Source organism: Furipterus horrens, unplaced genomic scaffold (genome assembly GCF_987537825.1).
Source record: "Furipterus horrens unplaced genomic scaffold, mFurHor1.1.pri manual_scaffold_4, whole genome shotgun sequence".
NCBI classification, from domain to species: domain Eukaryota; kingdom Metazoa; phylum Chordata; class Mammalia; order Chiroptera; family Furipteridae; genus Furipterus; species Furipterus horrens.
The window spans coordinates 119482522-119510093 of record NW_028327174.1 but is presented as its reverse complement, the minus strand read 5'-3'; the positions used below and the strand labels follow the sequence as shown (position 1 = coordinate 119510093).

Below are 27572 nucleotides of genomic sequence, written 5' to 3'. Positions count from 1 at the left end.
ATGAGGAAGCAAGAATTGAAAAAAATGAGGAAAACTTCCCAAACTTTGTGAAGGAGATGGACATACAGTTCTGGGAAGCATGGAGGGTCTCGGGCAAGCTGGACCCAGAGGGGACCACACCAGGATGCATCATGATTGGGATGCCAAAGGTGAAAGATAAAGAGAGAGTCTTGGGGGCAGCAAGAGAGAGGTGGTTCTAGACATGCTCAGCTGCCTTACACAAGACCTCAAGAAGTCAGCAGTGAAACCAGAATTAAAACTAATTTTCCTATCAAGGAGAATTCCATGAAGACAAACACATGATAGTGAAAATTGTTGTCAGTTAACACAGCAAAAGCCAGAGGCCCTTTCCTCAAAGGCAGCTAAGTCCTCTTTCCCGGATTTCCAAGGTAGAAGACCACCACCCCTCAGCAGGATTTCCTCCAACCCTGGCCCTGGCATTGGGAGGGACTTAGTGCAACAACCCTGAGATGAATCATAACAAATACCCTGGGACATCAAGCTGCACTGGGGGGGACTGAAGTGGAGCTCAGGCTCTTGGAAGGCCATTCAGCAAGCTCCACATCTCAGGCAGCTGCTGGGGGTGCTCCTGGGGATGGATAGGAGGATTCCCAGGCACCCAGCAGTCAGAGGAGGGGAGGGAGAGCCATGTACCCACTCAGCTGGTCAAAAATGTTCTCCCTGTTACCACTTTTTAAATAATAAGACAACTATAGATTATTATATAAACTAGCCCTAGAAGAAAAGTGATGTGAAATACAAGACACCAAAGTACAAACTCCTAGAAATAAATACTCCATGGACATAATGGGTTGTGTTTTTCAAAGATATGTTTAATATAAAACAAAGAGCTACAACACTATCAGTCAAAACAAAAATGGACAGGCCTTTTGGAATAGACAGAAGTTACCCTGAGATGTGGGGGGATGGAGGAGGAGCTTCAGGAGGGAGCAGAGCAAGCAGAGGTCACCAGTAAGGTGTGGAGTCAGACTGAGAGCTGGACAGTCCAGACAGTGGAGTCGGCAGCCCGTGGGGGTCCTGCATAAAGTATCCTTCAGAGCATACATCTGCAAGGCAAGAGAGAAAACGCAGTGATTCTTTCTGGTTTATCAATCCTGTTTTGTAGGGCCCCATCTGGTGGTGTTTACTTATACAAGACATAGTTCCCTCTTCTGTTCATAATGGGTTACTCTAGTCATGGCATTCGCAGTAAGCCCCTTCTCAGTCCTCATGCCTGACTTGCTACCTATATTTATCTGTTTCTGTGTTATGTGAAAGCAGAGTCCCTCAAACAGAGTTTGGGGAGAGAAAGGGCAAGAGAGATCATGTGAAACATTAGAAGTCACTGAAGACACCTGCAAAGAAATCTCTCTGGGTTGTTGCTGTATGTAAAGGTAGCCCTTGAATTAAGGGGAAGCACCTGAGGGAACTGGGGTCTGGAGGGGAGGGTCCCTGGGTTCCCTTAGAAGAGACACTAAGCTGTAGGAAGGGAGCTCTCTCTATTTCTCACATACACACACTCTCATTTATACACACTTACACTCACACACACTCATTTTCACACACATTTGCATACACACTCATTTTCACATATTCACATGTGTGCACGCATGCGCATGCACGCACACACACACACATGCACCGTGGTGACCCAGCCCCCAAGAGTGAGGCACAGCTGATCCTTGCTGTGCATCTTTATGAACCCCATCTCCTTAAGCTACCATCCCTGAAATGTAGGTGCCATTTTTTCCTGTTTGGGACAAATAAACTATGATAAAAGAAATTAAGCTCAGAAAAGGTACTTCACTTTTTCCAGAATCACACCACATTAGTGGAATCAAATCAGAAATAGACTTTCATGTGTCAAAGCCAGGCCTTTCCCATCCAGTGCACATGGTGACTAGGGAGCCACACTGCCATCAGCCCCCAAAGAGCAAGAAAACCGTCACACAGCAGTGAGGGGCACCCAGCCACAAGTGTGAGGATTTGCCCCATCACCAAAGCCCACAATAATCGGGGCAGCACAGCTGGGGAGAGTCATGGAGCTGCATGCCTTCACCTCTCATGAGAATGACAAACACCGCTGCCCTGCCTTCAAAAGCTGCCCCAGACTGTCAGATACAGTCCTGTGAACACACATGATGGGTGGGTGCCCAGCACCCATTGGGTATAGCGTGTCTCTTAGACGACATGAGGCAGGTGAGCACATATCGTGTCCCTGTCTATTTGCCCTCCACAGGAGGTACAGGGAGTCCCCGCTGGTTGCCAAGACCACAAAGCCAGCACCGGCACTGGGACCAGCCTGGGCCAGCCCTTCCCTCTGGGAGACTGAGTGTTTGCCCCGAAGTCAGACTCTGCGGGCAGGAGAGAGACAAAGGGAAGAGCCAGCGCTGCCAGTGGGCTCAGTACCATCCCGTGCACATGAGGAGGTAAGACCAGCTGTGTGGGATGATGAGGAGGACCAAGCCACATATTGTGTGGCACGGCAAAGGTCTCAGAGGAAGGTAGGATCTGGAGCCTCCAAGATGCAGGGTCAGAAGGAGAAACCATTTCACCTGGGCACAGCTGAGCCCTGGTAGTTTTGGCGGCTCCACTCAGGCTCCCTCCTGAATGGATCAGGAGGTAACTGGCCACTATCAAGGACAGAAGAATAACCCAGAGCAGGGCCCCTAACAGAGAACCAAAGGAACAGGCAAGAATTAACCCCACATAGGTGGGGCTATGAATGCTGGGAGAGATTATGTTGCTGAGGTGACATAAGGAAAAAAAGTCTGACAACTAACATGAGGGTTTGGTGATGGAGAGAGAAACCAGAAAGAGTCTTTTCCTCTAGGAGCTGTGAGCATGTAGAATGAAGATGTGGGGTTAAAGTGGGAGCCTCATGCACATCAAGGCCAAAGCGAGGAAACATGTGGACGGAGTGGGACAGGATCAGCATGGCATGCATGAGGTCAAGTGGAGGACATAAGCAAGATCTGAATGAATGCAAACCCTGCCTTGTGCCACATAATACTAGTAAATGTAAATTCTCCTCAAGGCAATACATTAATTTGATGGTAATTATAATCTTAATGAGATCTTTTTGCACTAAGCTATTGCTAGAAAGCAAAGAAAGTTCAAAAACTGTGAAGAAACTTTTTTAACAAGAAAGAACAGCAAGGGGTGATGCCTCCTACCAGCTCAGAAACATGACCACAACAGCACCACAATCAGAACCATGGTTAATGGCACACGGAAGACAGACCTAACAGTGGACAGCAATATGCCCATAAACAGAGCCAGTGTACAAGGGAATTTAATAGTTGGTAAGGTGGATATCATATTACATGTGAAAAAGATCTAAAAGTAAAAAATAAAATATTAGAAAATTAGTATAATCTCACAGTAAGGGAGATACTCAAGACAAGTCATAAAGAAACCACTGATAGATGTACTCTAATATAATTTAATTGTATTGTAAAATATTTCAGCATATATCAAATATGCAAAAAGCTTCCACAAATTGATAAGAAAAAAAAGAAAGCCCAGTAGAAAAATGGGCAAGTAATGTAAAAGGTAATTAATTAAAAGAAATTACACCAGCTACAAATATATATTATAAGATGATACCTCCCTGGTACACAAAAATCCTCTGGAAAAAAAAAAAAAAGCAATATTATTTTGACCATAAAACTGGTAAAAATTGAAGACATTAAATTAAGACCCAGTGATGAAATGCTGTGAAGAATGGGTAGCTTCATAGATCACTCATAACAGTGTAAACTTCAGAGGCCACTGTGTAGCAGCCCCACACTGAGGAGGCTGCAAGCATCCTTCTCTACAGAGAGCCACCAAAACTACCAAGGTTCAGCTTGTGCTTGAATGTGACAATCCTACCCCCACTCGAAGGCTTGAGAGCCTACCTTTTGCTATGCCATGCAATATGGGGTTGGATGTGATCCTTCGTCCTCCCCACCACTCCACATACAAGGGCAGAGGCCTGTGTGTCCTCGCAGCATAGCTTTGCCCAGCAAAACAAAACAAGAATGGGAATAGTTGACTAAATTATCATGTAGCTGTAACAATTTGCAGCTATAAAAATTAAGAAATTAGAATCAAATCTACTCATCTGTTCACAAAGAGGTCAAATTGTGAGGTAACGGGTGTGGACACATCCCCATTTTTTTATAAAAAGTGGAGTTTCTTGGTGTGTGTGTGAGTGGTATGTGGTATATATACCTGGTGTGAATGTATGGTATGAGGTATATGTGGTATATGATGTATGGTTGTGCATGTGTGGTGTATGCATGGGTGATATGTAATGTGTGTACATGTAGTGTGTGTGGTGTGCAGTATATTGTATATGGTGTATGTGTGGTGTGTGTGTGTAGTATGTGTATGGTACATGTGGTGTGTAGTGTATGTGTGCAGTATACGTGGTGTGTTTGTGTGTGTGGTATGTGTGTACGTGTAGTGTGTGTGGTGTGCAGTATATTGTATATGGTGTATGTGTGGTGTGTGTCTGTAGTATGTGTATGGTACATGTGTTGTGTAGTGTATGTGTGCAGTATACGTGGTATGTTTGTGTGTGTGGTATGTGTGTATGTGTAGTGTGTGTGGTGTGCAGTATATTGTATATGGTGTATGTGTGGTGTGTGTGTGTAGTATGTGTATGGTACATGTGGTGTGTAGTGTATGTGTGCAGTATACGTGGTGTGTTTGTGTGTGTGGTATGTGTGTATTGTGTAATGTGTGGTGTGTATGTGTACAAATGCAAAAAATGATGTAGTTACTTGTTACCTCACTTCAAGTAGGTGTGACTGAATTAGGGAGAAACTTTATCTTTTCTTTCTACATTTCTATTTTGTTTGACTTGTCACAATTAGCATCTGTTGTTTGAATGAAAATTTTTAAAAGAAAAAATAAAACAAGAAATTAGTCCATGTCGTCACTCTCATCAGTAATTCATTCTTGTTTTATTGTTGAGTGGTATTTATAACATATACATACAAGAACTTGTTTCTCTGCTCACCGGTTCATTAATGGTTGGGTTGTTTCTTGGGTCTATTCTATAATGCTGCTATTAGCTTTGTCATACTGTAGGCATATGTTTTTATTGCTGGGTACTTTAATTTAAGAGGCTGTCCAGCTGCTTTCCAAAGTTCTGAGCCACTCTGCAATCCTACTAGCAGTGACACACAACCACAAAGTGACCCACGAAGCATGAGCTGAGTGAAGGAAGCCAGACACAAAAGGCCTCATTCAGTATATTCCATTTATGTGAAGCTCTTGAAAAGGCAAAATTATATTGCCAGAAAGTACTTTTGTAACAGGGGTCCCCAAAAGTCCCCACAGTCTATAGTTTTGGGGGTGGGGGAGGGAGACAGTGCAACTTTTAAGGTACTTTGCATATCTATGGCTAGGGCCAGTAAGAGGGAAGCTGATGTTGTTTAAGATACTTTGTGTATCAATGGCAAGGAGGTAGCCAAGCCTTCCCTGAAGGGGAGACCTAGAAGGAAAGGAGCCAGCCAGAATTAAAGGCAGCAGCCACTTGGCTGGCTGGGCCACGTGGTTTGAAAGACTTCAGAGGGACCCCACCAGCCCTCCACAAGGTCTGGTGTGTATGAGAATGAGCGAAGATGTAGCAACTATGTAGTTTGTAGTGAAGCTGGTCCACGGTGAGAAGGAAGAAGCAGCAAGCAGCTCTACAGTTCATAGGGATGATTCAGCCATGCGGCCTGTGCTAGGAAGAAAGCAGGCATGCTGCTGCTCTGATGGTGCCCACCCCAACTGACTCCGAAGCCACCAGGGCTCCGCCTTGCAGACTCGGACTCTGGACTCTTAGAACTTGGAACATGAGAAAAGGACACTCTCTTAGGACTTGTGCCTTTCTTGGACTTCACCATGATCCAGTGTAACATGGCACATGCTTTCCTGGACTATTATAAGGAGGCTGATGACATTGTATCCCAGGTCCTGAAGGAGAGAACTGACAGAAAAGGAATGGGGAACTACTGGGTCTGGTTTTGGTTTATAGCCTCTTGGGGAGCAAGGGAAGTGCTGGGTCTCATGGGAAAACAGGGCTCTAAGCAGGAGTGCTCCCAGCACAACCCATGTTGGAATATTGTAAATAAAGACCTATTTTTCTCAACACTGAGTGTTAGGGCTTACACCAAAGGTGCCACGTGAACAAGCCCCCTTTTGCTCAGTAACACGTTGGTTGGCTAGGGCAGATCTGAGGACTACTGTTGACTGAAAAAGGTACAAGGGAATTGGGGCGTGGTGGTAGCAGGGAGTGGTGGTGTAGAAAAATGTTCTATATATTCTTTGTGGTGGCAATTAAATGATTATAAACAATTGCCAATGCTCATCAAACCGTACACTTAAAATAGGTGGGTTCTATTTATGTAACTTAGATCTCAATGAAGCTATGGAGGAGAAATGTATAGTTACACACACAAAAATATCTTTAATCAAACAAGAAACATAGCCTACCCTTTGATCATCAAGGCACATGAGAGAGACAGAAACATACACACACACACATACACAAGAATGTCCTAGCTTTATGGTATTCCACACCCTGGGCACCACTCAGCAGTAAAAAAGGGCAAACTCCTGGGGCAGGTAGCAGCATGAACAAAGGTCCAGACAAAATGATGAATGGGAGAAAAAAAGGTAAGACACAAGGACACTTGTGTCCTCCCATTTATGAAGTGGTCAAGAATGGGTGGGACTTTACTGGCTTGGGAGGGCAGAGGGAGTGACGTGAGGTCTGGAGATGTTGAGCTGCTGACAGCTCCTCTGCACAGGTATGTGTGAAATCCCAGCAAGCTACACACTTGAGATATGTGCACTCCACCAGCGGTGTGTTATACCTCAACAAGCTCATTTGTAAACACAAAAAATAAGGATAACAATTAAAATGAGAAAAGCAGCCAGCAGAATGAAGATGTAATCTTCTATGTCATTAAGAGCCATCATAATTTTTGAAACTAGAAAAAAACATGGTTAAAATTATTTGGGAACAGGACTGTGGTATCTTTTAATAAGAACTAGTGGAGGAAGCATTGATGGGCAAATCCTCCAGAGTCTAACGTGAGAGTGAGCCCTGTGGTGAGGAGTCCTGGGAAGGAATGAGGTGGGGTGGGAAGAAGGTAGAGACTCAGGCGGCATTCCCCAGGACAGCACACATAGCTTGAAGATGATGACTCTGTGCCTGGTGAAGTGGCTGTGTCATTGCCAAGGTAAGAAGACTGTAAAAGTATTAATAATAGCCACAATTAATGTTTACCAAGTGTTTACTCAGTTTCTGAACCTATTCTATGACTTTAAGTGTATTGATCTTTTAATAGGGTAGGAATCATTATGATTCCATTTTACATGTTAGAACCTAAGGCTACAGGTTAAGGAGCCTGTCTGAGGTCACACAGCTGGGAGGTGGGCTGAGGAGTGGATCTAGTTTGCAGCGTAAGCCCTACCTGCTGGGAGAAATATGACGAATTCAGGCTGAAACACCTGGCATTTGAGTACAGGCAAACACTCATCAGCCCCAAGGAAATGAAGTATGAACTCACATTCAAAGGGACTTCAGGATAAAAAGCAAAGCTCAATACAAGTACAAATGATTATTCCTGTACAAGCTCTAAGATACCAAGTAATACCCGTGGCTATTAAAGGGTGGTCAATATTTTTAAAATGGCAAGTATTGGCAAGGATGTGGAGAAATTGGAAACCTTGCACATTGTTGGTAGGAATGTAAAATGATGCAGATGCTGTGGGAAATGGTATGGCAGTCTCTCAGAAAATTAAAGATAGAACTACCAAATGATCCAGCAATTCCACTTCTGCAAAATGCCCAAAAGAATTGAATGCAAGGTCTCAAAGAGATATTTTTACTCCCATGTTCATAGCAGCATTAGTCACAGTAGCCAAAAAGGTGAAACAACCCAGTGTCCTTTGACCAGATGAATGGATAAGTGAAATGTGGGCTATACATAAAATAGAATATGACTCAGCCTAAAAAAGGGAGGAAATTCTGAAACATGCCTCAACATGAATGAACCTTGAGGACATTATACTAATGAAAGAAGCCAGCCACAAAAGGACTAATACTGTATGATTCCTCTTACCTTGAGTAACCAAATTCATAGAAAATAGAGTGGTGGGTGCCAGCAGCTAGGGGAGGAGGAATGGGGAGTTAGTGTTTATGAGGACAGAATGTCAGTTTGGGGAGATGAAAAAGTTCTGGAGGTGATGGTGGTGATGGCTGTACAACAATATAAATGTACTTACTCCCACTAAAAAGTGGTTAAAATGGTAAATTTTGTTATGTATATCTTACCAAAATAAAAAGTAGCAATTAAGTGGAAGCCAAAAAATAATTTAAGAAAAGCCACCCACTGCTGTCAGAGCCAGACACTGATGCTGTTTGCAGTCATGGGGCCTTCTTTTATTCTAAGCATAATTAAAACTTCAGTATTTCCTGTCAAATGAATCATCATTTTTCAACTCATTTTTATGCCTATAATAATAGAATTTTTGCCTATGGTTATAAATAATTGAGCTAAGACCCTTTCAAACCTAAATAATAATATGCTTCTCATAGGACATCCCCCTGCACAACCTGTGCTCTGCAGTTATTAAAAGGCTTTGTGGGTGTCAGCCACATGTCAGAAAGCACCGCCTCACATGTAAACAAACCAGAGCTAGGAAAAAATAAATAACACATATTTAAGCACATCCATTTCAGAGGACCAGATTCCACCCTGCTACGTGCACTAATGTTAAATACGGATGAGTGTCGTATTCGGGTGAAAATAAGTTAGCCAGACATAAAAAATGTTTCCTGCTGATAAGTGAGGAGATGATTCTAATTCCCTGAGAACCGAGTACCAGTACATAGGTACTTGCTTGTGTCCTCAGTTTAAGAAGCTTGGAAACCCCACCCTATCCACCCCAAGTAAGGTCTGTACTCTGACTCAGCTCCCACCACACATGAAGGGCCGAATTCATTTCCACTAAGATTAAATAAATACTGTAGATTGGGGAGAAGGGGTGATCTAAAGATAATACATGCACATAACATAAAGTAAATTAACATATGAATCTGATCGCTTAATATTACATTAAAGAGCAAATAGAAGACATAAAACTTTGCATAAAGTGTGATCACAAATATGTGAAAAATTAAGGGAAAACCTCCCCTTCCCTTTTTTTTGTACGTTGTTTTCTAGAATTTCTCTAGTGGGTGTGTATATGTGACTTTTATAATGAAATAGAATTCCGTTTTAACACATATAGATTAGTGCAGAGCAGCAGTGCTAATCCATGGGACATTAGGCAAAGTCTGAAGACAGCTCTGGTTGTTACAATGTTGGGGGAGACATCTGGTGGGTACAGGATAGGGGGCAACTAAAGGTCCTAAAATGCACAGAACAGCCCCCCACAAAAACTATCACCCTGCCCTAATTGTCAATGGTGGCAAGGCTGAGAAACCATGATGTAGAGACTATTTTTGTCTCCCACACAAGTCCCAACTTGCAATGTCTCATCCTCCAGCAGTAACAGTTGTACGTCTTTTCCCATGAATAGCCTGTGGATGTGCTATTTATCCAAGATAAAGGTGTCCAAGGAAGGTGAGCTCAGTTTAAAACTGCTTAAGTGCCTGCCCTTTTCACACACACACACCCCAGTGCACACTCTGAGAGCTCCCAGTACAGGCTGCAGTGATAATAGCCCCATCTCACTTTCATTGTTACCTGGCTGTCCCGCAGGTTCCAAGGGGATTGAGAGGAAATGTGGGTGAGAATACAGTCAACAAGGAGGGTTTGCTGGTACTGAAGACACAAGGTCTGAAAACCAAATCCCTAGGAGACTCCTGCCAACTGTCCTCCCTGGGGAGAGTGGAGGTGGGACAAGGGGTGTGGCAGTCACCTATGCAAAGCTGGCGCTGCTATAGTCAGGCCTAAGGAATTGAAGATTGTTTGTTGAAACAGAAGAGAACACAAGAGGAGTGAGCAGGGCCTCACAGGAGTGCCAAGGAAATTGCACCAGGCAGCAGGGAGCAGCAGCCTCTGGCACTGGTGCTATCATCTCAGAGGGAGAGGTGAAGTTAGAAACTCCACCAGAGGGGGCACTTCAGTGTTCCTGGATCCTGAGGGGTTGCCCCAGAGCAAGTACAGCAGTCCACAACACAGGACGAAGGGCTCATTCTCTTAATAGAACACCAGCCTCAAGCCACACCCCCTGGAGGAGGAGGCAGAGTCAGACTAACCATTCAATAATATGCCTCTCTCTTATCTGATATTTTAGATATTACAGTGCATTGAACAAAATTACAGGCACACAGACTGACTAATTAAATTTACTTTCCAGTGGTTAAAGGCTTTGTTTCAAAGGAGTTATAAGCTGCAAATCTTGAATTTATCCAGCAAGTCTTTATTTTTCCAGGTTATAAATAGTAAATAAAAACATAAAGAGAAAGGCCTTATACTCAAATATGATACTCAAACAAAGGATGCTGTGTCTTCTAAAATGAGTGACTTCCATGCAGTTCAACAGATACGGCTGAACTAATTTTCTTAGAAAAAGGCCTTTGGGGCAGAATGAAAGGAAAAATATTTAATATCACTTCTTTACATGGACTTTATCTCATTAATCACAACTTCTAGGATGTCACCATCAGCAATTTGCTTTTCCTGATGCTTCATTTTCAGTCATTTACCTGGATCCTTAAAATTTGAAGACTTTAACAAACATTGATTGAGCACCTGCTGTGTGCCAGGCCACCAGCTCCATGCAGGAAACATCCAAGGACAGCCTGTCACCTTACTGGGCCATGCAATGTCTCACGGAGAGCTCATCAAGTAAACTTAAACCAAAGTGTACAAGACAACTTAACTCAATCATCCTGGATTTAGACACATTAGGCTTCATTCTTTTTCAATAATAAATAATAAATATTAAGGAAGTGCTTATAATGCTAAGGGAGGAAAGATGAATGTAATTTTTTACATACAGTCTAAACACTATTATATCAACAATGCATATGAAAAATACAACACCTTAACTAAGTCATCAAAGTTGACATCATGAATATTGAAATACAGTGACATCATATACTTCCTAATATCATGAACTGAGAAGGGCACAGAAATTGCTATGGTTTGCTATCAAAAAATGCATAACATGGAATGAATTATGGAAAAGCAATGTCAGGAAAGACAAAGAAAGGCTGGGAACTGTTCCAGATTAAACGAGCCCAAAGAGAAGTGACAACTAAATGCAGTGGATGGAAGATTGGACTGGGCAAAAACAGCTGTGGATGACGTTATTGGAACAACTAATGAGATGTGGATAAGATGGTAGATTAGGTAATAGTGTTCTATCGGTGTTAAAATTCACTGTGCTATGGATATGTAAGGAAATGTCATTGTCCTCAGGAAATATACTTACATAGTTCAGGTTAAAGAAACAATATCTCCAATCTATTCTAAAATGGTTAAGACTTGCAGGGGTTCTTTGTCCTATTCATCTTACACATTTTCTATTAGTTTATAATTATTATAATGTTTTAAAATGCATAGAGAAAATGAAGGAAATGTTATATTTAGTCAAATTGAAGATCAACTTATTGTAAAATAGATCAAATTACATGTCCCACAACAAAAGAAACAATGCAAAAAATTAAAATATAGCACGCTGCTATATCGTGCAGAATATTTTATACTTTTTATACTTTTGTAGTACTCTTTTTGCCAGGCAAGATGGAGGTGTAGGTAAATACAGCTCTGCTCCTTGCAAAACTACAGCAATAATTAAAACTAAACTACAAAACAACTGTCACTAGAATTGTCAGAAAATTGAGTTGTATAGAAGTCCGATAACCAAAGAATTAAAGAAGTCACATTCATTCAGATGGGTAGGAGGGGTGGAGATGTGGAGGTACAGAGAAATGGAGACATGGAACAGGCAGTCCCACATCCATGTGTGATGAATAAAAATTGGGAGGGATATGTCGGGAGCGAGAGATCCCAGCCCCACACCAGCCCCAGCCCAGAGTTCCAGTGCCAGGAAAATAGGCCCCCATAACTTCTGGCTGTAAAAACCAATGTGAGTTGGGGCAACTGAAGACACTGTGGGATTCTCAGGCATCTCATCTTAAATGGTCCACAATAGACTTAGGACTTAATGCAGACTCACTGCCTCTGGTATCCAGTACCAGGGCAGCAGTTTGAGGGGCACCAGTGACATACAGAGAGAAACTAAAGTGTCAGACATCAAGGTGAGTGCCGGAGGACAGCTTCCTCCCAGACAAAACTCTAGAAGCCAGGTAACAGCCATTGTCCCTTTTCTGAGCCCTCCCTCACACAGAGCCAGAGAGAAAGGACACCATATCTGAGATTTCATCAACCTCATTCACACAGGTTGTCCTGCCCAGGTGATTACTTAAGACTTGGCCCCATCCAACATATGGGTGCACTTGTCTACATTAGGCCACACTGTTAAGTTAGGGAGTCAAAGCAGCTCAACCCAATACATAGAAACAAACACAAGGAGGCTGCCAAAAGCGAGAAGACAAAGAAATATGGCCCAAATAAAAGAACAGAACAAAAGTCCAGAAAAAGAACTAAACAAAATGGAGATAAGCAATCTATCAGATGCAGAGTTCAAAACACTAGTTATTAGGATGCTCAAGGAACTCACTGGGTACTGCAACAGCATAAAAAAGACCCAAGCAGAAATAAAGTTTACGCTAAGTGAAATAAAAAAAAATTTACAGAGTACCAACAGTGGAGTGGGTGAAGCCAAGAATCAAATCAACGATTTGAAACATAAGGAAGAAAAAAACAATCATAACAGCAAGAATCCAAAAAACAAAGATATGCTAAGGAGTCTCTGGAACAACTTCAAATGTGCCAACATTCAAATCATAGGGGTGCCAGAAGGAGAAGAAAAAGAGCAAGAAATCGAAAACTTATTTGAAAAACTAATGAAGGATAATTTCATTAATTTGGTGAAGGAAATAGACACACAAGTCCAGAAGCACAGAGTCTCAAAGAAGATGGATATAAAGAGGATCACACCAAGACACATCATAATTAAAATGTCAAAGGTTAAAGATAAAGAATCTTAAAAACGTCAAGAGAAAAGGAGAGAATTACCTGCAAAGGAGTTCCCATAAAACTGTCAACTGATTTCTCAAAAAAAACTTTGCAGGCAAGGAGGGGCTGGCAAGAAGTATTCAATGTGATGAAAAGCAAGGACCTACAACCAAGATTACTCTATCCAGCAAAGTTATCATTTAGAACCAAAGTGCAGATAAAGTGCTTCCCAGACAAGATAAAGATAAAGGAGTTCATCATCACTAAGCCATTACTATATGAAATGTTAAGGGGAGTTATTTAAGAAAAAGAAGATCAAAACTATGAAAAATAAAATGGCAAAAAATACATATCTATCAACAATTGAATCTAAAAATCAAACTAAGTAAACAAGAAGAACAGAGATGGAATCATGGATATGGAAAGTGTTTTGAAGGTTGCCAGATGGGAAGGACGTGTGGGGGAATGAATGGAGAGGTGAGGGGATTAAGAAGTACAAATAGGTAGTTACAGAATAGCATGGGGAAGTACAGTATAGGAAATGGAGTAGCCAAAGAACTTATATGCATGACCCATGAACAGGAACAATAGTGGGGGGATTGCTGGAGGGAGTAGGTGGTGCTGGGTGGAGGGGGCAAAGAGAGAAAAAAATCAGGACAACTTGAACAACATAATCAATAAAATATAATTGAATATTAAGATGGCAATAAATTCACAACAATTGAATCTAAAAAATAAACTGAGAAAACAAGCAGAACAGAAACAGAATCATAGATATGGAGACCATTTGGATGGTTACCAGTTGGGGGAAAATGGGCAGGGATTAAGAAGTATAAATTGGTAGTTATTAATAGGCGGGAGGGTATTAAGAACAGTATAGGAAATAAAGTAGCCAAAGAACTTATATGTATGACCCATGGACATGAACTAAGGGGGGTGATTGCTGGAGGAAATGGGGGTACTGGGTGGAGGGGGGCAAATGGGGAGAAAATTGGGACAACTGTAATAATATAATCTATAAAATATGTTTTAAAATGAAAAAAGTACCCTTTTATACTTATTGATGCATAGATATTTATTATATATCATTCTTGTGCACACATAAAAGAAATAGGTAAGTGAAATAAATAGGTTAAACTATTACTACCACTTCTTTGCATTTAGTTTCAACACTTTTTCTGAACACTTTTTGATTGAGTTGTTAGTGTCTGAGCACTTATATGCAACATCATCCTCTGAGCCACTAAGAATATAGGGGACATGGCAGTTTTTCAAAAGAATATTCCTTGATTATTTCAGTATTTTCTTCTAAGCCACTGAAGCCCATTCCGCAAGCATTAATGCTTGGCCATTCCAGAAGTTGCTGGGAAAGACAGGGCCAAAAATGAGATCTCATGTTCTCTTAAATGGTTGGTAGACTGATCATTGAGAATCAAAGTCAACTACTTGATCTGACATGAACAACCAGTTGGTCATGTGTTCAACCATAACAGCAAACCCATAACTGCTGTCTGCCTGGGAGGAAGAGATTAAGACATGACTGCATACAAGACACATTCAGATTTCAGAGATATTAAAATGTGAAAAGAGTGCGTCTGAGAGTCGAAATGTGGAAGTTTAAAATATTTAATGGTGTTGGGTTTGTGGGTGGGAGGATACACCATTTCTGTACATTCCAATTTTGTACTAATAAGCATATGTTAATTATTTGGTGTTATTTTTATAATCAGAAATAAAGAATACATCTTAGTCTATAGAATGTAGTTATTTTATGTTTTATTTTTATCTATATATTTCCTATGTTTTCCCAAGGCACAAAATTCTCCACCTATTAGTTCAAGTCCAAGAATCTTCTCTGGTGTAAAAAGCACTAACTGATCTAATAAATAGTAATCAAAGTCTGTGAAGTATAAGGAAAAATTAGTGTCAGGTGATACCATCAAGGGTCTCATAGCCTTAGAAGGTTCTTTTCCTTAGTGAGGAGAAGGGACCACACTGAATTTCTGAAACCACAGTTGGTCAGGCAGCAGTCATGATGTAGTTGCCATTCCCTGCATATATGCATTGCAACTTGCAGAATGAGTAGCATTAGTTTGAAAGAAAACTCCAGAGTCAATAGTGGAGCACCTTTTTAAAAGACAGATTTATTGAGATATAACTTATATGAGATAAAATTCACTCTTTTTAGCCCTGACTGGGTGGCTCAGTTTATTGGAACAATGCCCCATACACCAAAAGGTTGCAGGTTCAATCCCCAGCTGGGGCGCATATGGGAGGCAATCAATCAGTGTTTCTCTCTCACATTCTTTTTCTCTCTTTCAAGTCAATAAACATATTCTCAGTTGAGGATTTTTAAAAATTCACTCTTTTTAGATTTTCAGTTCTGTCTGTTTTAAAAGCATGTATGGTCATGCAACCACTACCAAATCAAAAGACAGAGTATATTCATTGTCCCCAAAGGTTTTCCCAAGCCCTTTTTGTGGTCAGTCTCCTTCCCCCACCTCTACACCCTAGCAACCAGTGATCTCAAATCTGTCTCTAGTTGTACCTTTTTCAGAATGTCATATAAATGGCACCATACAGTATGCAACCTTTTGTGTCTGGCTTCTTTCACTCAGCACAGGATTTATCCATATTATCACATGTATCAAGATTTTGTTGATCAGATCAATTAGTAATAAGGAGATTCAATCAGTAATCAAAAACATCCCAACACAGAAAACTCCTGGAACAAATAGCTTCACTGGTGAGTTCTACTAAACATTTAAAGAATAATTAATACCAATCCTTCTCAAACTCTTTCAAAAAAAGAGAGAAGAAGAAACATTTTCAAACTCATTCTAAGGAGCCAACATTACCCTGATACTAAAACCAGACAAGGAAACTACAAGAAAAGAAAATTACAGGCTAATATCTCTGATGAATATAGATGCAAAAAGCCTCAATAAAATATTAGCAAACACATTTCAACTATATATTAAAAGGATCATACACCACAATCAAGTGATATTTATCTCAGGGATGCAAGGATGCTTCAACATCTGTAAATCAATCAATGAGATACATCACATTAAAAAAATAAAGAATAAAAATTATATGATCATCTGGACTCTACATGTCTGCCCTTATGCTCACACCACACTATTTTGATTACTATAATTTTATATTGTGAATTCTATTTGTATTGCTTTTTCAAAATTGTTTTAGCTATTTTTGGTCTTTGGTTATTCTATATACATTAAAGTATCACCATGTCAGTTTCAACAGAAAGCCTACTGGGGCTTTGATTGGAATTGTATTAAATCTTTAGGTCAATTTGGAAAGATGTGACATTTTAACAATACTGAGTCTTTTAATCCACAGGCACAGTATATTTCTCCATTTACTTAAGATATTTTTACTTTCTTTCATTAATGTTTAGTAGCTTTTTGCATATAAGTCTCAAACATATTAAATTCAACACTATTTCACGTTTTTATGCTATTGTAAATGATCCTTTTAAAATCTTATTTTCCAACTGACCTTTGCTATTATATAAGAATACAATTGCAACCTTGCTAAACTCACTTGTTAGTTCTCATAGCTTTTAGGTATATTCTTCAAGATTTTCTAAGTAGATGATTATGTTATTGGCAAATAGTTTTGTTTCTGCCTGTCCAATTTATATGGCTTTTACTTTTTTTTCCTTCTCTAACCACACAAAGATGGCTAATACAATGTTAAATAAGAGTTGTAGAAGTGGACATCCTTGCCTGGTTCCTGATATTAGAAAGCTTTTCACTGTTAATTATAATGTTGGCTTTAGTTGTTATTTTTGTTTTTTTTGGGTTTTTTTTGTAGATGTCTTATTATCAGATTAAAGGCACTTCCTCTTATTCCTAGAGTGCTGAGAGATTCTATCATGAATATATGTCAAATTTTGTCAAAGGTTTTTCTGCATCTATTGAACTGTTTATATAACGTTTTGTCTGGTTTTGGTATCAGGATAATGCTGGCCTTATAAAATGAACCAGGAAGTGTTCTCTTTTATTTCCTGGACAAGATTTGGATAATTGTGGTATTTCATCTTAAAATATTTTGTAGAATTCACCAACAGAACCATGTGGTCCTAGAGTTCTTTATATGTGAAGATTGTTTTTATTGTAAACTTTATACTATGAATTTAATTTTGTAATAGATACAGGCCTAGTCATATTATTTATTTGACAATACATAGTATTTATTTCACTATATATAATTATATATATATATATATATATATATATAGAAACCACTTTATAGTTGTATCTTTCAAAGAATTTGTACATTTCATCTAAGTTATCCAATTTATTGGCATAAAATTTTCTGAAATACTCCCTTATTATCTTTTCAGTGTCTGTAGTACCTGTAGTAATGTCCCCTCTTTCATTCTTGTAATTGGTCATTGGAATTTTCTCTCTCTTTTCTTTATTAGTCTAACTAGCAGTTTATCAATTTTTGTAATCTTTTTAACAACTACCTTTTGGTTTCTATTTTTTATTCCAATTTCATTGATATCCAAAGCCCTTGAAATGGCCTGAAGGACAATACAACTTATTAAAAAACCATAGATAGCAATGCCAATTTTGAGGAAAGAAATGATTCACTATATTCAAACCCTCAATTAGAAAACAATTTTTAGGAAAAGCTCTTTTATTGCTTATATTTTCCTTTTAACAGATGTACAGTGTTATAATTATATAAATCTAGCTGCAGGAATTCAATATGTAAAATCTAATTCTAAGAGATGTGAAAGCAATAAGCAGTTCCTTTTTTTAGTAGTTATGAAATAATGGAGTATTTTTTAACAGTAGATTATATTTTAGAGAAGATGAAATATGGTCTGTGTCTTCAAAAGTCCAATACTATGTGCAATGTGGGATAAGCCTGCAGGGTAATTCTGACAATGTGGTCTTACATTTAAGGGCAAAAACAAATATTTCTATGGCTGAATATTTGGCCTTGAGACATAGACAGTGGACCAGAAGAATGTAGTAGTATGTAGGCCATGCAAAGGAAGCACAGTGGGGAGTTATGAGACATATATTTGCAAAGGTATGCTGAGGCAAGTTAAGTAAATCATTGAATAATAAGTTTTCTCAATATTTTTCCTGCAGGTAATGAACAAGCAATGAAGCCTAATGGAGAGTAATATGTTTCAGGCACATTAACCGATTAAGATACATAGGGAATTAAAGGAGAGAGAGACTGAAAGAAAGGAGGGAAATTACATAACAGTTTTCCAAAAGAAAATCAACAAGCATTGGTAATTGAACGAGGGGGGAGAAAGAGATAAGACTGACTCCATGGTTTCTAGTTTGGGACATGTGTGCATTGTAATTATGACAAACATACAAGGAGATGTGAGCTGGACCTGACTATGAGAATGGAGGTGAGAATGATAGGCAGTAACAGAACAGAGAGGCAGAGATGGGTCACCTAGGACTTGACAAGTGACCGAGCATCTGCAAGAAGACATAGGTCCAGTCAGCTACTATGAGCACAGGGCTGGAGTTGAGAAAAGATACAAAAGTACAGATACAGATCTGTAACTTATATACCTGAAGGTGTTATTTAAAGCAATGAGATCATCAACATGGAGAGGATATAATAAAATAAAATAACAGTGTTAGCTACTATGTCTTGAGCCCTCCCATGTAGTGGACAGCATGTTAAATGCTTTTCAGATATTAACTTTATTAGTTCTCAACCCTATAAAGGAGGGAAGAAGGTACCATTATGGTTTCCATTTTAGAGATGGGAAAACTGAAATACCAAGAACTTAAGTTACTTACACAGGTCAGACAGCTAGAAAGTTGTTCAGCCTAGCAGAAACCCAGACAATCTGGCTCCAGAACCTGCAACCCTAGGCTTTCCTCTGTAAGAACAAAGAGATACTTATGAAATAATATACAGGGTGGTGGTGGGGGGTGGGGGGGTGGGCAGTAATTGAACTCAGAAAATGAGACAGAAAAGGAGCAATTAGAGAGCTATGTTCTTACACAAATGTGCTTCTGGCAGGGAGATAATAAATACACAACATGCCAGATGGTCCTTAAGGAAAGTATGGGGTGAATGCCACATATTCATCTTATGGCTTGTATTTAAACCATTTTAAGCCACCAAGTCATCTATGCTCTCCATTTTTTAAATTTTTGGATGAGTAGGATTTCTTGAAAAAAATTAATGGATTCATTTTCAAAGCTCTTTCATAGTGGTAGCTGCAAATGGTTCAGAAGTTAAAAATAAAACTCTGGAACACTGTTTCTCAAAGTGTGGTACTTGGACAGACAGTATCAGCATCCCCTGAAAACTAGGTAGAAATGCAAATTCTCACCCTTACCCCAGACCCACTGAGTCAGAAACTCTGAAGGTAGGGCTCAGCCATCTGTTGTGACAAGCTCTCCAGGTGATTCTGATGTATGCCTGAATTGAAGAACCACTGCTATAGAAGAGAAGATGATCTCTGTGTGTACTAAGTCTTTGGGGACCCTGTCCCAGGTCAGAGTGCTGATATAACACAAACCATCCCTGTGGCCCCTTCTGGCCAGCCTGCTGTGTTCTTAAAGAAATTCATACTAGAATAGAGCTCAGGTTAAGTAAGAAGTCCTTTCCTTCTGCTGTGGTATGGTACAGAAAAGACAAAAACTTTGTTCCTGTAGCTACCATCCAGAGATACTGGCAGGGTCACCTTGAGGATGACCCAGTCCTTGCACAACCCACTTTGGCAGAATTACCATGGGACTACATCATGGTAATCAGCACATTTCTTGCTACCGAATTCTTCAAAGAGGGGTATCTATTTACCAACCAGAAAGTTCCACCAGGAGGCAAAGCCAGATTAATAGGCTGCCAGAGAAACAAATAAATAACCAAATAAATAAGCAAACAAGTCTTGAGGCTTTACATGTAAGGCTCTGCAAAGTCCTTGACTTCTTCTGCTAAAACTTAGATACTCTGTCTAATTCCTTTCTCTGCATTTCAGTGACATCTGAACTTATCATACCCACTTGCCCTTCCTTGCCACACATCCTGCTAGCTTTTGGCTCACCTGTGCAGCCAAATGGCAGCCCCCGCCAATCCCCGGCCCTGGGCCTGCTGTCTAGCCATGCACGCCCACTTGACCCTGACAGTCTTGCCAAGGAGACTGTCACTAGGATAATCTCACCCGGATTCCCAGGCCACACCGTCAGAAGTTTTCATACTCTTGGACAATAAATGTCCTCAATGGTAGAGACAGCTACTTAATTTACACTTGATCTCCATAACTAGCTGGTCAGAGAATTAAGAAAATGGGGCCATCCTGACATAATGCTAACCAGTACTTGAAATGAAAGGGGGAAACAAAGAAGTAGAATGATGTCTGTATTTACCAGATGTGGGGAAAAAAGGAGAATCAGGCTGGTTTAATCAGATGTTTAAGGCAAGAAAAGAAAGACGAATCTGTTCCAGACCTCTTGGAGAAAAAGATGGCATGTCGTCCCTCCCACTTAGCCCCCTCCACTGCCCTTAGCCCCCCCCATTTCATCCTACTCCCACTCAGCCCATCCTTCCTCATCTCATCTATCCTCTCACCTCCCAATCGCAACCCACCTCTCCACCTTCTATCTCACCCTGCTTACTTCTAGCTAGTTGGGATGATAAGGCCCTTATCCTTCCTTTTTTAAAAAATATTTTATTTGTTTATTTTTAGAGGGGGGTAGGGAAAGAGAAAGAGAGGGAGAGAAACATCAATGTGCAAGAGATACTTCAATCGGGTTGCCTCTCACATGCCCCTAACTGGGACCTGGCCCACAACCCAGATATGTACCCTGACTGGGGATCAAACCAGTGACCTTTTAGTTCTCCGGTTGGTGCTCAATTCACTGAGGTACACCAGCCATGGCAGGGCCTCATCTTTTCTATAAAATATTCATGTGAAATTTTTTGTCAAGAACATTTTTATTACATTTCCTCTTTCATTTGGTGAAAGTGAATGATAAGCTGCTGAGGCACAGATGAGCATTCCCAGGTTGAACAGTGTAAGCAGAATGGGAGCAACACAGTATGCAGAACCCCTTTTGGATGGCTGCATCTGCCTCACTGATCCCCGCTGATGGCAAGCACCTCAACAGACCCCATGCTTGCTTTCATTCCTTCTGTAACCTACTCAAGGCCAACGTTCCACTGTGGTCAGAAAAGGCATTCAGTAATTAACAAGGGACTTTCACATCCCAGTGTATGTCAGGATTTTTCTGAAAGATGCAACCATTCCTCAAACATCACTACAGCACTATTTATAATTGCAGACTTTGATCCAGTTTCTGCTTCAGTTCTCAGCTCTGCCACTTCTTAGCTGTGTGGTCCTTTCTTTCTGCTATGGTATGGTAGAGAAAAGACAAAAATAGTTGGCATAAACATTCTGATCCTCAGTTTCTTCATCTGCAAAATGCATATAGCCTGCCTCCCAGGGTTCCCGAGAAGAGACTCTAGACACTCTCATCACTGTCTAAAATTACCATGCACTTGCTGACAGCCGATCATTGTCAGCTACAAAATGATAAGCTCACATGGTTCACCTTAACATCCTTCTTTTGTATATGTTTGTGTTCATTTTCTCTCTCTCCCCCAACAATAGAAGAAGGCAAGCTCTTTTTTAGTACCTTATTCCTAAGAACTGAAGAGACTGGATGTACTATGTGTTCAATAAATATTTGTTGACTGAATGAATGACATGCTTAATGAATGCCTATAACACAGTAAGTATTCAATATCAATGTTACTATTATTATTTAAGCAATTGGCAAAGCAGAAACATAAAATGAAATACTAGACAATATTAGCTCAAGTGAAAATTAATGCCACATTACTAGATATTTTATCCTCTTCAGTAAGTTCAGTTTGTTGCATCAAACCAATATTTCTTTTTTTTTTTTTATTTTAATTGGAGCTTGTGGGGGACAGACAGGCATGCGGAGATGTGGGAAGCAGACAGGCTTGGTTTAAAAGACTCTGACCACTGTGCAGAGCCGCCCCCAGCTGGGCCCTTAGCTGGCAGCTTGTCTCCCCGGCCTGCTCTGAATCCCACCCTCTGGGGATTTTAAAGATAGAATAGAAATACAAAGTGGCTTTTAAGGAAAAGGGAGCCTATTCTGTTTTTCTATGTATAGCCTCAAATTGTTGTCAGTAAAATGTGAAGGACAGAATGATTAAGTAAGAGGAAATGTTTTGACCTTGTTTAAGATACCTGGATGTTTCAACCCTGTATTGATCTGCATTTCCCTTCCACTCCCTACCATTTGGGGAAGGGCTGCATATTTTCCTTATGTATTTCCACATGTGGAAAGTGGATAAAAACCCTGGCTAATAAAGAAATGGGGACTTTTTCCACTAGAGAAAACCCCCTCCCTTCCTTCCTCAGATGGAGAGTGTCTGAGTAGTTTCTTCATCCACTTTGAGGGACCCAGAGTCTCTCTCAGGTGCTAATTTATTTTATTTCATTTTCAACTACAGGTAACTTTCAATATTGTTTTGTATTAATTTCAAGTGTACAGAATAGTGGTTAAGAGAATCATATACTTCATAAAGTATTTCCCCTAATATTTCCAGTACCCAATTGGTACTATACATAGTTATTAAAATATTATTGACTATATTTCCTATGCTGGATTTTACATTCCTCATGACTATTTTGTACCTCCCAATATGTACTTCTCAATCTCTTCATCCTTTTCACCCAGTCCCCAACACTCCTCCCTCTGGAAACCATCAGTTTGTTCTCTATATCTCTAAGTCTGTTTCTGGTTTTTTTTGTTGTTGTTTTTTTTTGTTTGTTTTGTTCTCTAGATTCCACGTATAAGTGAAGTCATATGGTATTTGTCTTTTTCGGCCTGACTGATTTCACTTAGCATAATGCCCTCTAGGTTCATCCGTACTATTGCGAATATTAAATTTTGTTCTTTTTTTATAGCCAAGTAATATTGCATTCTATATATGTAACCAAACCAATCTTGTTTTTCAGCTAGAAAAAATACCCTGGATCAAATTGGGTGATATTGATAATTTGTAATAATATCAGTCAGTAATCACCATTATCCTATACAAAAATTTGGAAAGGATGAGCAGCAGGACTTCCAACCAAGATGGAAGCCTAGACAGACATGCTACATCTCCCTTCACAACTAAGAAGGAATATGACTACTTCAAAAATAGAGACAACCAGAAGTTTCAGAGAACTGAGCTGTATGAAATTCCAACAAACAAAGATATAAAGAAGAAATACTCATCCAGACAGGTAGGAGGGGCGGAGCTGACATGGAGAGGACGTGGTGCGGTGGCGGCAGCAGGGGCAGCAATGGCAGCAGCCAGCGGCAGCAGCAATAGGCCAGTGGAAAGCACAGTCACACATTATCAAAAGTGGGGAAAGACACCTGGGGAACACTCCCAGGACCAGACCAGATCACGAAGCTCACAGTGTCAGTGACAGGGAAAATAGAGCCTCATTGCTTCTGACTATGCAAACCAGTGGGGGTTGGAGTAGAGGAAGAAACTGCTTGTCTCTCAGCAGAATCCACTTATTTAAAGGCCCCCCATGGTCTTTGAACATCCACAAATCCACCCACTCAGGGAATGACAGCCAGGGCAACAGCTAGAGAGGTGCCAGTCCCATATGGAAGTGGGAGGACTGCCTGGAAAAGGGGTTAGTGCTGAGCTAGCAGCATTATTCCCTCTCAGACCCCTTCCTAACATACAGCACCACAATGTGATGAAACGGGTCACCCATAGTGACAAATACCTAAGGCTCCGCCCCTTACAATGTAACAGGTGCGACAGCTCTACCTAAGACACAGAGGCAAACAAACACAGGAGCCTGTCAAGATGAAGAGACAGAGAAGTATGGTCCAAAAGGGGGAACGGATCAAGGTTCCAGTGACAGAACTAAGTGACAAAAAGGTAGCCAACCTAACAGATGGAGAGTTCATAACACTGTTGTAAAGAGTCTTGCAGGCTTGACAAATACGCTTAAGTACGGCAAACACATCAGGGAAGAAGTGAAGGCTATGCTAAATGAAACAAAGGAAAATCCAAACAAAACCAATGGTGAAGGGAAGGAGACTGAAATTCAGATCAATGATTTGAAACATAAGGAAGAAAAACAGTCAACCAGTACCAAATGAGGAAATAAGAATTGAAAAAAATGAAGAGAGCCTTAGGAACCTCGGGGAAAACTTTAAATGTACCAACATCCAAATCAGAGGAGTGCCAGAAGGAGAAGAGGAAGAGCCAGAAATTGAAAGCTTATGTGAAAAAATAATGAAAGAAAACTTCCAAATTTTGGCAAAGGAAATAGAGAAGTCCAGGAAGCACAAAGAGTCCCAAACAAGCTAGACCCAAAGAGGACCACACCAAGACACATCATAATTAAAATGTCAAAGATTCAAGATAAAGAGAGAATATTCAAAGCAGCAAGAGAAAAGTAGAGTTACCTTCAAAGGGGTGCCTATAAGACTATCAGATGATTTCTCAAAGAAAACTTTGCAGGAAAGAAGTGACTGGTAAGAAGTATTCAAAGTGATAAAAAGAAAGGACCTACAACCAAAATTACTCTATCCAGAAAAGCTATAATTTAGAATCAAAAAGCAGATAAAGTGCTTCCCAGACAAGATAAAGCTAAAGGAGTTCATCATCACCAAGCCATTATTATATGAAATATTAAAGGGATTTATTTAATAAAAAAAAGGAGATCCAAACTATGAACATTAAAATGACAACAAACTCACACCTATCAACAACTGAATCTAAAAAATAAAAACAAAATCCAACTAAGCAAACCAGAATAGGAACAGAATCATAGGTATGGGGATCATTTGGAGGGTTATTAGCTGGGAGTGGGGAGGGGAAGAAATGGGGAAATGGCTCAGGCATTAAGATGTGTAATTGGTTGGTACAAAATATTCATGGGGAAGTGAAGAATAATATAGAAAAGGGTGAAGCCAAAGAACTTATATGCATGACCCATGGGCATGAACTAAGGGGGGTGGGATTGCTGGAGGGAAGGGGGGTAACTGGGCAGAGGGGGGCAAAGGGAAAAACAAATTGGGACTACTGTAACAACATAATCGATAAAATGTATTTTAAAAAGAAAAGAAAGAATGAACAGCAAAGTTAAATTCATAATAATAACCCTATCCAGATTTGTTGAACACTTACTACATGCCAGGTACAGTTTCAGCATTTTGCAGGTCTCATTTCCAAAACTCTCAACAGGCTTCAAGTGGGGGCTCCATCTCTATTCCATGCATAAGAAGCCACACCCCAGAGAAGGGAATGAGTGAGTGCGATGTGCTTCTCTGGTAAGATGTGGTGCTGGGTTGGCACCAAAGGATCCCTTTACTCATCTGCTATGTTCAGAACTCCATCCCATGTATTGTACATATTGCTCTGCTATAAGGGGTCAGGACTCTGTTGTCTAAAGACTGGACTGGGAGAGCTATTCAGAGGGGCCTCAACTGAAAATTCCCATTCAGTTACACAGGCCCAAAAGCCAAAGGCTCTGGTGCTGTCCCTTCAGCCAGCTGTCGTCTAGCAGCCCAAGCCTACTTTGAGCTTCATGGGCGGTGCCTGTAAATGCAGTTATGCTTCTTCCAGGGCCCAAGTCTGGCATCCACTGCCATGATGAAGGCTTCTCCAGAATCCCCAGGCTGATCAGGATGCCCAAAGTGTGAGGCTCTGTCCCTGCCCAGGACAGCCCTTAATTTAACATAGTGGGGAGCAGTCAGTGGGCAGACATGCCAGCATCCCTACCTCTCCAGGAGAGAACTCCAAGGTATATCCTACAGGAACTGAGCCAGTCCGAGGGGACCCTGCTCCTGAATGAGCCCTCTGTCGGTGATCCCCTCCCTGCTAACTGTACTTCCCTGTGTTATAGTTGCAGACCGAGCACAAAGTTCAGCCTGAGGGAAAGCAGACTGCACACCCCAAGCCCCCTCAGGTGTCTTGAAGGCAACTGCTCAGGCCAGATCTCGAATGGGCGCAGACTGTGCCCGTGTCCCTGTGCCAATCAGCATGCATGAGAATTACTGCACAGCAGGGAAAGCAGACCCCAAGTACAGACAACTAAGGAATCTCCAGATGCCCTTGAATAGCCCAAGTAAAAGTAATTGCCTCAGACTCACATTTCCTTTGGTCTACCATGTGGCTGGGGGAGAAATCTGCCTGGGCTTAAATGTTCCCTCTTCTAGGAAGTCCTCCCAGACTCATGCAGGCCCCAGAGCCTGGCTTCCATGTTTCCATGATACTTTTCACCTGCACTGAACACATTTCCTACTGCCTTATGACTCTGGGCCTCTCTTCAGGGCAGTAGCCACCTGGGCACCTATAATCCATGCCTTCCTGTGTGTAGCACATTCTTGCACTCAAACACCAATGAAGGAGATACAAAACTATTCTGGTTGGTGTTAAAACCCAAGTAACAATGTAAAAATGAAGCTGAAGGACTCAGCCTACTTTATCCAAAGCTTGGACGGTATGCACGTAGGCAAGCTAGTGTTTTCAAAAAGAATTCTTAACTGAGAAAACATGAACTCCCTCCCTGCCAGGTCTCACCCACCTGAGACTGCAAGGCTGTGATAGGTTCAGCCTGTGAAATATGCTCAGAACAATAAATTTAGAAGGAGCCAGTAAGGCTAACATCACAAGTTACCATCCTGCACTGCCCAAAAACACAGAGGTGGGTGGGCAGACTGCTCACACCACTGCTCTCTGTTCTAATTCTGAGTCATGCAGCCTTAGGGAAGATTTTTACAGATATGCTCTTGTTCCTGGCACAATGAACTTACATCAACATTAGAGGTGTTTATTTGTGATGAAATAAGAACTCTGGAGCATCAGAACGGAGTAGTCAGATCTGAGCTGTGGAGCAGCAAGGCACCAAGTCAGGCAGCCTGTGTTCTACCACGTGCTAGGGGTGAAGCCCATATCTTACCACCAGTGTGATGGTTTTCAAACATGGGCCCTTCCACCTGACTTCCTCTGGGATTGTAAAGTGAGAAAGTGACCGAACCACGGTCCTGCTCGTCGAGGTGTAGCACATCGAGTTCATGTTCTCCAAGAAGAAACAATGACCCCACACTTAAACAAAAGATGTCCAGACTCCCACCTCCTACGTGTTTTCATCATTCTACCAGGAAGGGTGGTATCATCCCCTGGACCATTCATGAGCTTCTGAGGAGCCCAGTGCCTTACCTGCCCTTCTTCCACATGTCCATCTTCCTCCTCTGCAGCTCCTTATGGTCTGAGCAGTGCCCTGAGGATGGGAAAGCCTCTATAAACAATACAAATACCTTGTTAGTAAATGCGGCCTTTTCCAATGTGCATTGTTCCAATCCTCTGTGAACTTGTGATGATATGTGACACAGATACACTGGTGGCAGATGGTAAAGGGGTCTGAGTGGCTATGGCCTTCCACGTGGAAGAGGTCAGGGAACTAGC

General features: G+C 40.9%; 1 protein-coding gene and 1 long non-coding RNA gene across 3 annotated transcripts in view; both read right to left on the bottom strand.

The window, feature by feature from the left end:
- Positions 1-27572, bottom strand: part of SHC3 (SHC adaptor protein 3) — a 255280-nt gene that overhangs the window by 154521 nt on the left and 73187 nt on the right. The window lies entirely within an intron of this gene.
- On the bottom strand, positions 813-27572 carry LOC150012742 (uncharacterized). The gene is made up of 2 exons (XR_016510533.1): positions 27425-27572; positions 813-1067 (listed from the first exon to the last, which is right to left on the bottom strand). It is a non-coding gene; the product is annotated as an uncharacterized LOC150012742 (long non-coding RNA).